Genomic DNA, 17,462 nt, shown 5'->3' on the forward strand with positions numbered 1-17,462 from the left:
TGGCGGAAAAGAAAACATGGTATTTATTAGTCTCAACGTGCCAGGATTGACGATTTTGAAACAACACAGAAGAAAATGTCAGAGTTTTGACACTGAAGATTTTTATGATGTACATATATAAAGAGTGACGAACGTTGACAAATGCTTCCGGTGATATATGGGCAAAAGTAATGTGCGCAGACACAGCTCCCGTAGGGTGATAAAAATAAAATTATAATTTAATGGCGAAAAAATCACGCAAGAAAAAGGGTGAAGTGCCGAAAAAAAAGTTGATTTAGTTAACGGAAATAATGAAGACTAGGCACAAGACCGCTAATTACGCGGGAAAGAAACTTTTAAAAAGGACGGAGTAAAGGTCAGAGTTAAAACACAAGAACTTACAAAAATAAATTTTTAACTGAAAAATAAAATAAAGAATAAAAAATTAAAAAAAAAATGAATGAAAATAAGAAGGGGGCCTGACGTCCGTCGACATTTCGCCAGTGGCAATGCCTTCTTCCTGACGGGAGCCCACAGGGCTGGGTTAGTTTTATAAAATATCTAGAGGGAAGATCTGTTAACGCGAAAGTTCGAAGGGGTTTGTAGGGAAAGGAAAGCACGGGGGGGACGAGTCCAATTTTGTCGCGATGAGGGAGGCGGTTCTGGGTTCTGTTCACAGGTGCATTGGTGGTATCAAGGAGCTTGTAGGGAAGGGAAACACAGAGGGGAAAAGTCCAATCTTGGCGCGGTGAGGCATGACGGTTGTAGGTTCTGTTCGCAGGTGTATTGGAAGCAGAAGGGGCTTGCAGGGAGAGGGAAGCGCTAGGGGGAATGAGTCCACTTTTGTCGTCCTCAACCAAAATCCTCAACCGTAATCCCGGTTGAGGATTTTGTTTGGGAGCTGCATTCCTGGGTAATTACGGTGCAGTGAGTGAGTCGTGGCGCCCTTGCATGACCGGGTCGTGTGGGGTCCTCTTCCTCCTTGTCCCCAAGGGCTGGTTTGTCCAGACCCAAGAAGGAAGAAAAAGAAGAGAAAAAGAAGAATTAAGCAGGGCGGGGGTGTCGCGGCAGATGGTTGTTTAAGCTGTGTATTGTTGACAGAGTACCCAAATCTTTGTTAATTTTGCACTGGAATTTATGAATTAGGAACGACTCGTGAATTTCTCTATTTGTTTGAGTCTTGAAGCCACTCTGTATGATGACTAGTTTTGCCTCCGTTATTACATGTCCATCCTGGCTAAAATGTTTGGATACTGGAAGGTCGGGTTTGCACCTAACGTCGGACTTATGGCCGTTATATCTTTGACGAAACGTGGATTTAGTTTATCCAATGTACTGCTCTTTACATTTGTGACATTCAATAAGGTTTATTACATTGTCTGAGTCACAGTCGACATCACTGCTAATCGTTTGACAGAAGTGCGAATTTGTGCTAGATACAATGTTAGTGGAAAGCATTTGACGGCTTGTCTTACAAGGAGATTTTCCACATGGTGTACATCCCGTTGGTTTCGAATGAGTTTGTTTATTTAGTTTTGCATGCACGAGATTGTCACGAATGTTTCGAGGTCGTCTAAAAACCGCTCTGGGCGCGTCGGGGAATATCTCTTTAAGTTTAGTCGATTGCTCTATCAAGTACAGATGTTTCCTTAAGATCGAGCGGATGGCTGGGAGGTTATTACACTAGGTTCCTTACAAAATTTTTTAATGGATTCCATTTGAAAGTTTATGGAGTCAACTCATCGTATCTTTTCGAGTCTCAATAGAAATGTAAATGAGTTTTGTAACGAATTCGTAGGAGTTTACAAAACTATTGGCCACCGCGTTCCAATTGAAGTTTCGACGTGGTACCGTATAAAGTTTCTAATGTATTTCATATGAATATAACCTGAAAGTCTATTGACACCGTTTCAAGTCTGTGTTGAAAAACAATTGGTTTTTAGCGAGCCCCTAAGGAGTTTACGAAAACTATTGCCACTGCGTTTCAATTAAGGTTTTGCCGTGCCACCTCATACGAATTTCTAATAGATCTCATTTGAAAGTCTAGATACACTGCTTTGAATCTCTGTTGAAAATCAAATATTTTATTTCTACCACGTTGTACTTGAGGTTTTGACGTGCCATCTCTATCGAAATTTGAATTGCAACGCAGTAGAAAAAAACATTTGATTTTCAACAGAGACTCAAAAGTGTATCTAGACTTTCAAATGAAATGTATTAGAAATTATACTCCTAGCATGGGTTTCTAGACAGAGGGCTCTAAGAGGAACGACGGCAAGAGGTTGCATGACATGTGGTCCGGATGTAACCGTTGTTTTGAGGGAAGGGGTAAGTGAGTGCAAGCGTCACTTATATGTATGCCTATATACGTATGCAGGGTTCAGAAAATGCCTGCATAAAACCGTGGGAAGGAGTAATAACTGGTTTGTTAAAAATGCGAAATTCGAGTATACTGTACACTGCCTTCGTGTCCATGGGGGACCTTGTACTGCCTTCGTGTCCATGGGAGACCTTGTACTGCATTCGTGTTCATGAGAGACCTTGTACTGGTAACCTAAAAAGAAAAAAGATGCACAGTTACACGTTGATCTGCTTATCTAAACTTCGATGTCCGAGCAAGGTATCCTGTTCACAGCGCAGCACTACCTCAGCGCTGATTCAGTATTACAAACCGGTACATCAGTCCTTTAGGAAAGGAGGACACTCAGAACACGATACAAGCCATGGAAGCAGCAGTGACTCGTTGCCTTAACAGGGCTGAGTTAGTGCTGCACTGTATGTGTGAACCAGCCTTAAATGCGGAAAGTCACTATTAAAATTCCTACACTTTTGCTCACCCAGGCACTTAATTTACACACTACCTTGATAGTTTAATAAGTGGCATTAATAACATTCTCAAGGGCACCATAATGCAAAAGTATAATTTGCCCCCGAGTCTGCGAGAATTAGTCGCTCACTGACTTTGCCGCCGCATTGCACTCTTTTATTTCGGCTTTTGAAAAGGTCAACCAAAGATAAGCGAGCAGATGTTGTCGCTTATGAAGTTTACCAAATTTGAACATAGAGAAGCTAAGACTTATAAGCATCTCGCAGAATTAATATGGCGATTCGGGCCAAATGATCCATGATCGTAGACAAGCGCCGCAAAACACAGATGGAGAATAAGTGGTGGTAAACATTGGCGCCGGTGTTTTATGTGCACTTCTTGTCCCTGTGTATTTTTATCTACTTTTGTTGTGTTTGTTTACCATCTTGAAGAATTTTTAATCACAACGGGCAGGAAGGAAACAGTAATAGGGTTCTATGCGGATTATAAAGCCATGCTCCAAGTGGGTGAGTGTCAACTGCAGCTTTCACAACAGTGGCAGATCCAAAAGGAAAAGGGTGGGGGGGGGGGGCGTCCGACCCCCCTTCCCTCAAACTAAGTGGACCCCCCTCCCTCCCCCCTTCTCGGAGGGCAATTTGACATGAGTGGACCCCCCTTGCACAAGAAAGAATGGGAGAATAGTATCCATAAACATTTTCCGCCCACCCCAAAACGGAGGTTTGGATCCGCTCCTGCTTCACAATCGATGCAATACACTAAGTTTCAATTATTGGGAGGGTGGAGACATCAGAGGCCCAATTCAAAAAGTAAACTTACGATAAAAAAGTGCGTATGACAAAACCCGAGAACAAATCCGTATTAACAAAACGAAATTTTCGCAACTTTTGTGTGACTTACAACGGAATATTACGACATTATCCGAAGTGTCATACAAACTTATTAGGGCAAACATAGCCGCACATCACTTGGCTATTTCGCCGCGACCAGCATTGAATATAGAAGCGTGGGCAAGAGGCATATGTTTTAAGCACTGTTCACATGCATCCCTACTTGAAGCAGCATAAGGACAACGCTAAACTACACACGGAAAATTCAGCCGACGAGTCTGCCGAGCTGTCCATCCTGCCCGTTAGAGCTAACGAGGCGCAGGACTGCGATCAACGGCGAGATGCGCTAATGAATCAGCGAAAGAAAATGCAACACAAATCTTCAGTGCACCTAAAAGGATCCTTCACCTATGAATGGCGTGAACCTGATTTGGTGATCAGTAGTGCCCCCTCGTACTTCAGTAGCGATTTTCAAAGTGGTGGGCAGCTGTGCGACTCTACCACATGAAAAGGCACATTCCTGACTGAATGTGCCTTTTAATGCGAAAAATCCGGCGTCCGGCCGCGTTAACCGAGTGGTACCAAATGTTAACAAAGGAATAAAATAAAAAATAAAATGTGCTTTCACGGCTGAGATTTGAACCCGGTGCTGCTGTGTGAGAGCCTTGCATGCTAGCTGCTGTGCTATCTCAGCCGCTTCAGAATGCGGCATTACTCTTTCCTCAAAAAGAAGCTTGTCCAAGTCAAATTTGGCGGTTTTACGTGCCAAACCTACGACGGGCATCTGGCACGCCCCAGCGGAGGACTGAGGATTAATTTCGACCACCTGGGCATCTTTTGACGTGCAACCGAAAGCTCGGTTACACGGCGCCTTCTCCGCAATAAGCCTCCGTCATATTGCGGGCACCTCGGTCGGGATTCGAACCCGCCACCTGGGGATCCGTAGGCCGGCGCTCTCGCCTCGGAGCCACCGAGGCGGCTAAGAAGCTTGTCCCATTACGGCAAAAGACGGCATCGGCGTTGATGTGCCCGAAAGATGGTCATAAAAATATGTCCTCGGTTCGATAACATCAAACTTCACGTGACGACATGACGTACCATGATGTGTGACGCTGTATGATGTAACGTAAAAAAATATTAGAGGGGCACTTAGGTATCCCTACGTTGATTGAATGTGAAAGCATTGCCATTCCTAAAAATAGAAGGAAAAAAAAAGGAAGTGTCGTTAGGAATGGCAATGCTTTCACATTCAGTCCAGGGGCACTTAGGTATCGAAGTGCCCCTGTAATATTTTGCGTGGAGTAGAGCTCAAATAAATGCCGTAAGATGCAGTATATCCGCGATTAAATTGCTGCTAGTCGTGAGGCTTAATGTTTTGCACCAACAATACCGTAGAGTTTTCCCTCGGTTGCGACGAAGCGCCACTGCGCTACGAACTGGCCAGAAATGTCTGCACATGCGACTGCTTTCTTCTGGAAACCTATGGTGACCTGCCATTCACTTTTGGCCAAAGAACAGTGAAAATACCAGATGTGAAAACAGCCATAACAAGCATTAAGGAAATCAAGATGGGGGTCATAGCATTAGCTTCCCAACGTGGCGAGATTAGCACAGGATTTCTGTTACTCACCCTTCATAAGACAGGAGTCGACTTTTTCCGGCCTGATCTTGAAAACAAAGTTTGGTTCGGTTAATTTTGTAGCAGAAGGCCCGTGCTTTCCCGTTTGTGGGGTCATTTTCTCAGTTCAAAATATGATGCAAAGTCCTACCCATAAAATGCATGGGTGCCCGCTAGGACTCTTCGAAATGATTAAATTAACTGAGGTCGCGCTATCCTCTGTTGCCACTCTAGAATATCAGAAGCCCCTCCCACAAAGCCCTTCACTTTTTTTAATCAGCAAACACCAGAGAGGAGGAGAGCCGAAAGGACACCGCCAATCATGGCGAGCAAACGGAATTGTGGGAGGGGCTTGTGCAAATCTACAGTTGCAGCGGACTATAGCAAAAGTTTACAGTACCATGAAAACAAAAAGACCAAGCATGCAGAAAAATTCGCAGGAAGTGTAGCAGGGACAGAATAGAAAAAACTGCAGCTGCAATATTTACCCTTTGAATTTCCCTCGACAGCACAGCAGCGACGACATGCTGGTCGTCAGCACCTGGAGGGCCACCTTCTTGTACTGGGAGCACATGCAGTCTGAAACGAACAACAAACAAAAAATTAAATGCATGGACAATCCGCACATGCTGTTATTTCGCTTCATTGGCTGCTTCATAGAAACCAAGCATGCACACCGTTGTCCATGTCAACTGCTAGCCGAAACTTCCTGCCGCCAGGATTAAGATATTGATTGTGAGATAAAACAATCAATTACACACTAACCAGCTGGCACGCTGAAAGTTCAAACATTGAAGAAACTAACTCATAAAACTTCAATGCAAGAGCTACACCTCGTGGACAATACACAAAATTATGTTCAGTGTAAACCTTGGTGCACTGCAAGGCTGCTTTACCTCAGCCAGTTGGGAACATCTGCAGTTTCATTTTTTTTTCCAAGTTATTATGCCTGAAAATTTGTCACAAATTAACTCGGTTAAAATTTTTTAATCGCCACCCGGCCCAAATATTTAGGGAGTATACTAGCGGGTTAATTTCTAACTTACCATAATTATTTTCGGCATCCTGAAGGCGTCACTTCAGGGACCTGTTTTCATATTGGATCCAGCTCACCCTCACTGCGGCAACCACACTGAAATGTTTGCAAAGTTTCAGGCAGGGTAATTAAAAGTCTGCAGTTTCTCTCGAACACCGCTGTCACAAATTTTATAATTTTTGTCACTTTGTTCTGTTTAAGAGTGGTTTGGGGGGGAGAGGGGGGGGGGGGGGTCAATTGCAATCCTCGCACATGTTTACCTGAGCGCCAAAGGCATGAGCACGGATGAGACTGTACTCCCTTTCATACTTAGGGTGCAACGCTGTCGAAGCTACTGGCGCGAGCGTGGGGCTTGATTTCTTTGACCATTTGCACGCCTTCTTGCGCAAGCAAAACCGTAGATGAAGCCACGCACTCGGGCCAGTAGCTTTGACAGCATTGCACGCTAAGTATGAAACACTATAATGCCGGCCGAGCTTCAAACCAATGGGAAGAGGAAGACAGGAAGAAGGAAGTGGGACTTCGAGCGTTTCGGGTTCACCAACCACGAACCTGTGACAACCGCATAGGTCATTCAACACACGTTTCATTCCGCTTAAACACTGTGTCGAACTGCATTTTGAAGTCAGTCCCAATTCCAAGGGTGTATGATCAGGGCGTTCATTTCGTGCCATGCCTTGAAATGAATCGAAGTGACGCAAGATGGGGACACACTGCTGCTGCTTCATTTGGGAGTACCTGCGGCCCTCGGCTTGATCGCATCACAATTGCAAAATGAAATAGAAAAAGAAGAGGCGAAAAGGAAGAACTGCTTTATCAAAAGTTCTAACTGACAAATGTAAACACAGTTCAATTCTAGAAAGTCAGGGGATCGAAGTTTGTCCTAACAGTACAATCCCAGTCCACTTCCATAACTTCAAAACAAAAGATGGAGTATCCTCTTCAACCATTTTGACTGAAAAGGAATATTCGCTCTGCATGAACCGAATTCCAAGGAAGTCTAACTTCTGAAATGTAATGAAGTATGGTCAATGTAATTAATTTATAGTTCAACGACATCAGTACACTGGTACACCAATAATACATTTTCTAAAGCGACGGACTAGAAGTAGCATTAGGAATTCAATACGTGCTCGGTTGACATAAGCTACACTTGCTCGGACCATACACAGAATGAGTGGCAACTTTTCATTATGCTACGCATAGATCCAAACATTAGGACAGATAAAGCAAACCCAACTAGTTAAAAAAAAAAAAGAATACATTCTAACTTAACGAGAAATCGTGTGCCGAGAAAATAGGAAGCTTTAGAATATCGGGCGCTACTTTACCACGAGTTACGGACGGCATAATAGCGAGGATTGCGGCGAAGTGTCTTAGAATACCGTTTCTCTGCCGGGGACCCTCCAAAACGCAAGCATCTCGCGCTTAAAATGCCACCAAGATGTCGCGACAGCTTTTATTTGGAACTTAGAACGTTTTATCTTGAAAATTAAATAAGCTTTTTGTTCAGAGTAACACTTTTATAGTTGTTTTATACTCAATGCCGCATGTTTTGTTTTTCTCCCTGCCAACCAAGCTGCTTTGTTGTACTTACGAAGCCCAGACGATCCACTACCCAGACATGCTGTCTGTTTTTTCTGTTTCTTCTGCTCTTCAAAAAAAAAACCCAGTCTCAGGGTAAACGACGAAATGCTGACATGTCTGCCGCGACCGTAAGTACACGCGCCTCGATAGCTTTGAGCTGTGAATTCAGAGATTTGTGGCGTTTTCAATACGCTTCGACCGTACCGACCGGGGTCGCTGAGTGCGACTCACCCAGTTCCCGAGCGGGCGACGGCGTCGAAGACGCGATCAACGGAGATGCCGTGGACGCCGCCTTTTGCGGTACCCACGCTATTATCGAGAAATAACGGGCCCCAAAGCTCGAGTCCGAAGCTTGTTTTGGGTCTGCGCATGCACAGCAGCCACGAGATTATTCTCAAACTCCCTAATGTTCACTTCTCGTTCAACGCGTACAATGGAAACCAAGCAGTATGCTTACCAACTGCGTTGAGTTGCTCGTTCTGTCGCGTCGTCGGTCTTCCGCGCTCTTCGTGAACATAATCATCACAAAAGAAAACTTCACAGATAGATAAACTTGATTAAATTAGCACATTTCCATGTCTAATGGCCCAACGCACCACAAACACAAGTTGCAACGGTCGCAAAACTGGCGAAACCATGCCGGAAAAAGAAAAATAAAAAAAAAAAAAAAAAAAGAACTGGTGTCGCTACCGATGGGGCGTCGAAGACGCGATCCTTAAAATTTGAAACCGAAACCAGTAAAAAGATAGGATACTGAAACCGAAACTTACCAAATCGCGATAGAGGGGTGCTGTAATTATCTCGTTGGCGAATCTTGTGTCGCGAAACTAGGTTTCGGGAAACAGATTCCCCGCCTGAACGCTACCGAAAAAGTGGCGCGCCTCCGAAAAAAGTGGGGCGTGTTTCTCGCCTCTGGGGCAATATTTCGCTGAAACCTCACCGGCGACCGTCAATCACCCGAAGGAGAACTGCGGACGCTGCCAATGGCCGCTCGACTTCGCTATGACGTCTGTCTGACCTTGGAGGAGTTCGGATGAGGAGCGAGCTTTCGGAGGAGTCTGATTTTCGGCCGATTCCGTATCCGAGCGGAAGCCGAAAGAATACAAACAAACATGACGAGCGACAAGCGGAGAAGCATTGCGTACGGGCGACGAATCTTGGTCCTACTCGGTTGCAGGTGTGTGAACGGCGCCCAGTACGGATTGGGGGCGCGGTACAGATTCGTCAACAGTCGCGACGGGTGCAAGCAGCGTATATAAACATGATGACTGGGGATAACTTTCTTTATTAGCGGTGCAAAAATGTCCGAAATGCTTCGAGATCATCTCGCGGTTTTTCCCGGGTTTGGCAGGACTAGTAAACCCAGTCAGTCGAATCTGACGAAATTCATTGAGTGGCATATACCCAGGATTCGAGGACACGAGCGCGCCGACACTACTTGCGCCATCTATCGGCAGCGGTGGCGGGACGGTCCGTAACTCAATGGGACGAACTATATATTTTTTATTTCACGAAATTCTAAGCGACGCATTATTTTTCTCTCAGCGACCTTTCTTAGTAGATACCCTTTTTGTTCATTGTGCTAAATTTAAGGACTGTATGTCTATTATAAATAGAGCCAACTGGCAATCGGAAAAAAATGCATTATCCTTATGGGGGTACTGTGATTTACAGAGAAATATTTGAGTTCAAACTTGATTTACAAACTAACCACTCCGTATCGCGAGTTGCTCTCTACGGTTATATAAGCTCCAGTTTCCTAGCTACATCATGGTACTATTTTTTTTGCGATCCGATAATTCTACGAAGTGCCCTCGTCATTAAAAGAACAAAAGGCAGGGCTCTCCAAATGAATTCAGGGCCGATTAGAGCAGTAAAAAGCTGTTTCTCGCGCATAATGACAAATTAAATAAATTAATGTTACCATGTATACTACATGATAAATGTGCATCATTCATTCCAAGCACATATTTACAAAACCCCGGGGTTTGAACCTGGAGTTCCTGAATAGAAAAAAATATAAATGAAATTTGAATTAGTTTTACGGTGGGGCAAGAACGTTTCTCCGGAAGGTAAAAGCATTTATTTGTAAGGAAGATACGATATTACATCTAATTTCTCAAATCTAGGTAAAAAATATATATTTATCAAGCAGCACTAACGCCACGCACACGAATAGAAAAATTATTACGCGGACTTCAACCACGCAGTTATAATAATGATGCGATTTTAAGTGCACTTGAGAATACATTTTTGACTTGCCGTTCTTGAACGAGTTATTTAAATATGATCTTAATATAATTAATTAAAATTCATCTTAATCCTTTGGGCATACTCAAGACAGAAAATGAGCACCGTGTTATGAGCTGCGCTGGGTATTTGTTTGAGATTTTTTAAACCCTTTCGTAGGTACAATATGTCCGATGATCACGTGGTTGGGGCACGTGATGTCACAGTGTCGCGTCATAACGTCACGTCACGTGACACAATGTAGAGTTATGTCATAGTATCTTGACATCTTGACATCGTGATTTTTAGTGTCACGCCTTGGTGTCACGTGCATTGTGTAGTATTGCGTGACGTTGTCACATGGTTAGTATCACGGGACGACGTTATGCTGATGAAGTAACGGGGTCACACCTCGCTTATAATGTCACGTGACGATCGTGCGCTAAATTTGGCGGGTGATTTAGCATTTCTGCATTGCATTCTGTACCTTTTACATAGCGGGACCTAATTAGCTATATTTTGTGGGCGTTTGACGGTTTTTAGAGGCCGTTCTCGTGAAAACTTATGCTTTCTGAGTACAGGGGGATTACACGTATGAAATTGACCGCCTAAACGCGAAATCGCACGAGCCGCGGGAGGTGTTGCCTTTTAATATGTTCTCGGCGAAAACGCTCCGCGCTCGTGACACGCGCAAGATGGTCGCTTTGCATGTCAGCTTCTTGGCAGTAGTGGCAATACAGATCTCTATTGTGTACTCCGTTCACCCCTGGGGTATCCACACGAAGAGAAATCCCCCACTTTCCTCCGTGGATCACGCATCACGTGAGACATACGTCATCCCTTTTTGACGCCTCGCGTCGCCGTTCTCCCGTTTTCCACCGTGGCGGAGGCGCGGAGGCTTCGTACTGTCAGCAGGAAAGCTACCGGCGTGCGGTCGTGTATCACTACTGCGTGATGCACGTTAAAGACCCCAGGCTAGCGGCTGTACCGCACTGGCTAAATTTCTCATCTACAGCTGGGAGACTCGTCGCCCCCGTGAGGCAGACCAAGTTCTAGGCTGTATAAACACACACACAACCCAATTATTATTCCACATGTGCACGCGGCAGAGCCGGGGACGGAATTTCCCGGGTGGTTGACGTCATGACATCCGTCCGCGGAGTTCTCCTTCGTGTGGATACCTTAGAATCTCCGCCTTCAGCACGAGCTCGCTCGCTTCCACAGAGCTTTAGTTGCGCGTTGCGCGTTCACACTTGTGTTAGCAAGGGCAGTAAGCTCGCGCGGAAGGTGGAGCTTCTAGTCTCAGCTTAAACGGCGTATAGACAATTGCAAGCATGGCGCCACAAGTGGTGCCCCATGCGTGCAAGCGCGTGCAACGCGCGGGTGAACGTAGCTTTGGCAAGCTCGTAATCGCACGGGCGTGCCTGCTCGAGCAGAGACATGGCGGCGGCCAGTCGCCCAGCTTGCAATCGTCTATAGTAGGCTGGAATGCGGATCAGGGGAACGTCGGTGGCGCCACAGGTGGACATTGATTGACCCCAGGTGATACACACAAGTCTAAGGGAGAAACACAAAGAAGAGGAATATTGAAGCTTGTACGCGGTGCTCGAAGGCAAGTATTTTATGATATGCTGCGATCATTATATCAGGTGTTTGGAGATCGAATCGGTAGAATTCAAGTATTCGAACGCAGATTAAAAAAAAAAAGCGCCAGAGCACCACCGATTGTGCCGGCGTCGCTTGCTTCAGTTGCTAAATAAATGACACGTTCAGCAATTGAACGGCACGCTCCAAGCTTTAAATCGTCAAAGACGCCCTCACTGAAGTTTAAAGCAAAGGCTCGCCCCAGCAATAGTCTGTGCAAGCTCCCGAAACGATGCAAATGTCCTCAGCAAAGGCCAACTTACCGCTTGCGAGCCTCTGACGACGTTCAGATCATGAACGGCTCCACATTGTCTGTCGGCAACTCTTGTCTTATTGAACCGCATCACAGTTTACACCCAACAAAGCCGCAACCCTCGACCCTAAACCACAAATCAGTTATTAAAATATATTAGTATTGTATCGCTTTTGATAATTGCGACGAGAATATTAACTTTCATTCCCACATAACATAAAAGTCTCATCGTCGAGAACAGCTTACTAAGGTAAGAAGTAGCAGTTTTCCCCGTTTTTCCCGTAAAGTTTCATGCATTCCCTTGTGTGAAGCAATAGGTGACGGTGGTGCCACTCGACCCCAGCAGTAAATAACGGTCGAAAAGGGGGGGTGGTCTGCAAATATTGGGAAAAGGTACTGCTTTCAGGAACCTAGGGTCCTACCCTGAGTGCACTCTAACTCCCCACATATGATAGCAGGCTTCGTCAAATTTTAGAATCCCGGAGAGCATTTTCACAATCGCTTTATTTCTCGAGTTACTTGAATCGGAACATGGTCTCTAACATCAGAAACGGTCAAAAAAGGGCGTAGTTCAAAAATATGGGCAAAGGCGCCGCTTACAGGCACCTAGGGTTCAACACTCAGAGTACTCTAGCCCCAACCATATGAGAGCAGACTTGGTCTAGTTTTAGAATCCAAGGGAGCATTTCGGGAATCGGATTACTTCGCGAGTTATTTTAATTAGAACATACTCTCTCCAATCAAAAACGGCCAAAAAGGGGGCGTGGTCCGAAAATTTGGGCAAAGGCGCCGCGCTCAGGCACCTAGGGTTCAACCCTCAGAGTACTCTAGCCCCACACATATGAGAGCAGACATGGTCTAGTTTTAGAATCCAAGGGAGCATTTCGGGAATCGGATTAATTCGCGAGTTATTTTAATTAGAACAAACTCTCTCCCATCAAAAACGGCCAAAAAGGGGGCGTGGTCCGAAAATTTGGGCAAAGGCGCCGCGCTCAGGCACCTAGGGTTCAACCCTCAGAGCACTCTAGCCCCACACATATGAGAGCAGACATGGTCTAGTTTTAGAATCCAAGGGAGCATTTCGGGAATCGGATTACTTCGCGAGTTATTTTAATTAGAACATACTCTCTCCCATCAAAAACGGCCAAAAAGGGGGCGTGGTACGAAAATTTGGGCAAAGGCGCCGCGCTCAGGCACCTAGGGTTCAACCCTCAGAGTACTCTAGCCCCACACATATGAGAGCAGACATGGTCTAGTTTTAGAATCCAAGGGAGCATTTCGGGAATCGGATTACTTCGCGAGTTATTTTAATTAGAACATACTCTCTCCCATCAAAAACGGCCAAAAAGGGGGCGTGGTCCGAAAATTTGGGCAAAGGCGCCGCGCTCAGGCACCTAGGGTTCAACCCTCAGAGCACTCTAGCCCCACACATATGAGAGCAGACTTGGTCTAGTTTTAGAATCCAAGGGAGCATTTCGGGAATCGGATTACTTCGCGAGTTATTTTAATTAGAACATACTCTCTCCCTTAAAAAACGGCCAAAAAGGGGGCGTGGTCCGAAAATTTGGGCAAAGGCGCCGCACTCAGGCACCTAGGGTTCAACCCTCAGAGTACTCTAGCCCCACACATATGAGAGCAGACATGGTCTAGTTTTAGAATCCAAGGGAGCATTTCGGGAATCGGATTACTTCGCGAGTTATTTTAATTAGAACATACTCTCTCCCTTCAAAAACGGCCATAAAGGGGGCGTGGTCCGAAAATTTGGGCAAAGGCGCCGCACTCAGGCACCTAGGGTTCAACACTCAGAGTACTCTAGCCCCACACATATGAGAGCAGACTTGGTCTAGTTTTAGAATCCAAGGGAGCATTTCGGGAATCGGATTACTTCGCGAGTTATTTTAATTAGAACATACTCTCTCCCATCAAAAACGGCCAAAAAGGGGGCGTGGTCCGAAAATTTGGGCAAAGGCGCCGCGCTCAGGCACCTAGGGTTCAACCCTCAGAGTACTCTAGCCCCACACATATCAGAGCAGACATGGTCTAGTTTTAGAATCCAAGGGAGCATTTCGGGAATCGGATTACTTCGCGAGTTATTTTAATTAGAACATACTCTCTCCCTTCAAAAACGGCCATAAAGGGGGCGTGGTCCGAAAATTTGGGCAAAGGCGCCGCTTACAGGCACCTAGGGTTCAACACTCAGAGTACTCTAGCCCCACACATATGAGAGCAGACTTTGTCTAGTTTTAGAATCCAAGGGAGCATTTCGGGAATCGGATTAGTTCGCGAGTTATTTTAATTAGAACATACCCTCTCCCATCAAAAACGGCCAAAAAGGGGGCGTGGTCCGAAAATTTGGGCAAAGGCGCCGCGCTCAGGCACCTAGGGTTTAACCCTCAGAGCACTCTAGCCCCACACATATGAGAGCAGACATGGTCTAGTTTTAGAATCCAAGGGAGCATTTCGGGAATCGGATTACTTCGCGAGTTATTTTAATTAGAACATACTCTCTCCCTTCAAAAACGGCCATAAAGGGGGCGTGGTCCGAAAATTTGGGCAAAGGCGCCGCGCTCAGGCACCTAGGGTTCAACACTCAGAGTACTGTAGCCCCACACATATGAGAGCAGACTTGGTCTAGTTTTAGAATCCAAGGGAGCATTTCGGGAATCGGATTACTTCGCGAGTTATTTTAATTAGAACATACTCTCTCCCTTCAAAAACGGCCATAAAGGGGGCGTGGTCCGAAAATTTGGGCAAAGGCGCCGCGCTCAGGCACCTAGGGTTCAACCCTCAGAGTACTCTAGCCCCACACATATGAGAGCAGACATGGTCTAGTTTTAGAATCCAAGGGAGCATTTCGGGAATCGGATTACTTCGCGAGTTATTTTAATTAGAACATACTCTCTCCCTTCAAAAACGGCCATAAAGGGGGCGTGGTCCGAAAATTTGGGCAAAGGCGCCGCTTACAGGCACCTAGGGTTCAACACTCAGAGTACTCTAGCCCCACACATATGAGAGCAGACTTTGTCTAGTTTTAGAATCCAAGGGAGCATTTCGGGAATCGGATTACTTCGCGAGTTATTTTAATTAGAACATACTCTCTCCCATCAAAAACGGCCAAAAAGGGGGCGTGGTCCGAAAATTTGGGCAAAGGCGCCGCGCTCAGGCACCTAGGGTTCAACCCTCAGAGTACTCTAGCCCCACACATATGAGAGCAGACATGGTCTAGTTTTAGAATCCAAGGGAGCATTTCGGGAATCGGATTACTTCGCGAGTTATTTTAATTAGAACATACTCTCTCCCATCAAAAACGGCCAAAAAGGGGGCGTGGTCCGAAAATTTGGGCAAAGGCGCCGCGCTCAGGCACCTAGGGTTCAACCCTCAGAGCACTCTAGCCCCACACATATGAGAGCAGACATGGTCTAGTTTTAGAATCCAAGGGAGCATTTCGGGAATCGGATTACTTCGCGAGTTATTTTAATTAGAACATACTCTCTCCCATCAAAAACGGCCAAAAAGGGGGCGTGGTCCGAAAATTTGGGCAAAGGCGCCGCGCTCAGGCACCTAGGGTTCAACCCTCAGAGCACTCTAGCCCCACACATATGAGAGCAGACTTGGTCTAGTTTTAGAATCCAAGGGAGCATTTCGGGAATCGGATTACTTCGCGAGTTATTTTAATTAGAACATACTCTCTCCCTTCAAAAACGGCCAAAAAGGGGGCGTGGTCCGAAAATTTGGGCAAAGGCGCCGCACTCAGGCACCTAGGGTTCAACCCTCAGAGTACTCTAGCCCCACACATATGAGAGCAGACATGGTCTAGTTTTAGAATCCAAGGGAGCATTTCGGGAATCGGATTACTTCGCGAGTTATTTTAATTAGAACATACTCTCTCCCTTCAAAAACGGCCAAAAAGGGGGCGTGGTCCGAAAATTTGGGCAAAGGCGCCGCGCTCAGGCACCTAGGGTTCAACCCTCAGAGTACTCTAGCCCCACACATATGAGAGCAGACATGGTCTAGTTTTAGAATCCAAGGGAGCATTTCGGGAATCGGATTACTTCGCGAGTTATTTTAATTAGAACATACTCTCTCCCATCAAAAACGGCCAAAAAGGGGGCGTGGTCCGAAAATTTGGGCAAAGGCGCCGCGCTCAGGCACCTAGGGTTCAACCCTCAGAGTACTCTAGCCCCACACATATGAGAGCAGACATGGTCAAGTTTTAGAATACAAGGGAGCATTTCGGGAATCGGATTACTTCGCGAGTTATTTTAATTAGAACATACTCTCTCCCATCAAAAACGGCCAAAAAGGGGGCGTGGTCCGAAAATATGGGCAAAGGCGCCGCTTACAGGCACCTAGGGTTCAACACTCAGAGTACTCTAGCCCCACACATATGAGAGCAGACTTGGTCTAGTTTTAGAATCCAAGGGAGCATTTCGGGAATCGGATTACTTCGCGAGTTATTTTAATTAGAACATACTCTCTCCCATCAAAAACGGCCAAAAAGGGGGCGTGGTCCGAAAATTTGGGCAAAGGCGCCGCGCTCAGGCACCTAGGGTTCAACCCTCAGAGTACTCTAGCCCCACACATATGAGAGCAGACATGGTCTAGTTTTAGAATACAAGGGAGCATTTCGGGAATCGGATTACTTCGCGAGTTATTTTAATTAGAACATACTCTCTCCCATCAAAAACGGCCAAAAAGGGGGCGTGGTCCGAAAATTTGGGCAAAGGCGCCGCGCTCAGGCACCTAGGGTTCAACCCTCAGAGTACTCTAGCCCCACACATATGAGAGCAGACATGGTCTAGTTTTAGAATACAAGGGAGCATTTCGGGAATCGGATTACTTCGCGAGTTATTTTAATTAGAACATACTCTCTCCCATCAAAAACGGCCAAAAAGGCGGCGTGGTCCGAAAGTATGGGCAAAGGCGCCGCTTACAGGCACCTAGGGTTCAACACTCAGAGTACTCTAGCCCCACACATATGAGAGCAGACTTGGTCTAGTTTTAGAATCCAAGGGAGCATTTCGGGAATCGGATACTTCGCGAGTTATTTTAATTAGAACATACTCTCTCCCATCAAAAACGGCCAAAAAGGGGGCGTGGTCCGAAAATTTGGGCAAAGGCGCCGCGCTCAGGCAACTAGGGTTCAACCCTCAGAGTACTCTAGCCCCACACATATGAGAGCAGACATGGTCTAGTTTTAGAATCCAAGGGAGCATTTCGGGAATCGGATTACTTCGCGAGTTATTTTAATTATAACATACTCTCTCCCATCAAAAACGGCCAAAAAGGGGGCGTGGTCCGAAAATTTGGGCAAAGGCGCCGCGCTCAGGCACCTAGGGTTCAACCCTCAGAGCACTCTAGCCCCACACATATGAGAGCAGACTTGGTCTAGTTTTAGAATCCAAGGGAGCATTTCGGGAATCGGATTACTTCGCGAGTTATTTTAATTAGAACATACTCTC

The sequence above is a fragment of the Ixodes scapularis genome, unplaced genomic scaffold (assembly GCF_016920785.2).
Source record: "Ixodes scapularis isolate PalLabHiFi unplaced genomic scaffold, ASM1692078v2 PGA_scaffold3__209_contigs__length_174095766, whole genome shotgun sequence".
NCBI classification, from domain to species: Eukaryota; Metazoa; Arthropoda; class Arachnida; order Ixodida; family Ixodidae; genus Ixodes; species Ixodes scapularis.